Below are 1255 nucleotides of genomic sequence, written 5' to 3' on the forward strand. Positions count from 1 at the left end.
ATGTGTCAATGAAATCCATACACAAACATTGACAAAAAACAAAAACAAGTACTCTATTCAACTTGATATAGGGAGTTAAGAAAAAAATGAAACATTCGTCTAAAAGCCACCTAAACAGGAAAAGTAATAATGAAACACACAAAAACTATGAAAATTAGATACTTTATTTATAGTTTAATCACAAGAACAATTTTCTTGTTCTTTCAAGACGTAAATACATACTAGAATAAACTCTGTAGAATATACAAAAAATACATACTTTTCCCATGAAATTTTTCTTTATAATAAATAGAAGGAAACACGTGTGTGGCTGATCCTGATAATGCTCCGTGTCTGCTTAGGTTTTCAGTCTGTTGATTTATTTTTAATCTCTTGAAAGAATGGGGGAGTTTCTTCTCCCCTAAAAGGTCGAGATAAATAATTCATGAAGCAATCCTCCCTCCTGATTTTTCCGTTTTCCTCCACATTTTTCCTTTTGATAGAGAGTTCAGCCTAAATTTCCACGCTTGCATTCAATCATTACAAAGCCTACAAATTATACAATGACTTCTAACCTGGCCCTCTAACAAAACAACTTTTTCCCCCTTATAAATCATAAGAGACAGATGGCAAAATGGAGAAGAAAAAGGAAAGAGAAGAGCGGGACAATAGGCATTGTGACGAATCTGGGAAACAGAACAAAGTGCACATCAGAGAGGGAAAGTTTGGTTTGACAGGTGAAATTCCCACAGCCCGCAGGCAGCACTGGGAATAAAGCAGATGCCAGCCATTGCAAATCTGTGGATAATATTATTACCGGTAAAATCATTCAGATGCTAAGATACATTTCTTTCTACTCGACATTAACATCTCTATGTAGAAGCAAAGGTGAAGAGATCACAGGAACCGGTTGCGTTCCCCCTGGGAGATTCACAGGAATCGCACCAAGAGGGCGGGAGCTTGAGTCCGCTCTACAAACTCTTCAGACGTGTCACCTTTATCTCTTCCCAGCATCTTTTTACCTTAAGTGCCTCCCCCCCTCCCCACCCCAAACTCTAGAATCCTCTTTGACAATAAGCTCCATCACACCAATAAATTAGAGAGCCCGGCTGAACTAAGGAAGCCCTTAGCCAAGGAATGCAACAAATAAAGAGTAATCATAACGGCTACACATGCTCAGAGAAGTGAGATGGTTTCCGGGGCATGGGAAGCGGGGGGGGGGGGGGGGGGGGGGGGGGGGGGGGGGGGGGGGGGGGGGGGGGGGGGGGGGGGGGGG

This window comes from Cervus canadensis, chromosome 19 (assembly GCF_019320065.1).
Source record: "Cervus canadensis isolate Bull #8, Minnesota chromosome 19, ASM1932006v1, whole genome shotgun sequence".
NCBI classification, from domain to species: Eukaryota; Metazoa; Chordata; class Mammalia; order Artiodactyla; family Cervidae; genus Cervus; species Cervus canadensis.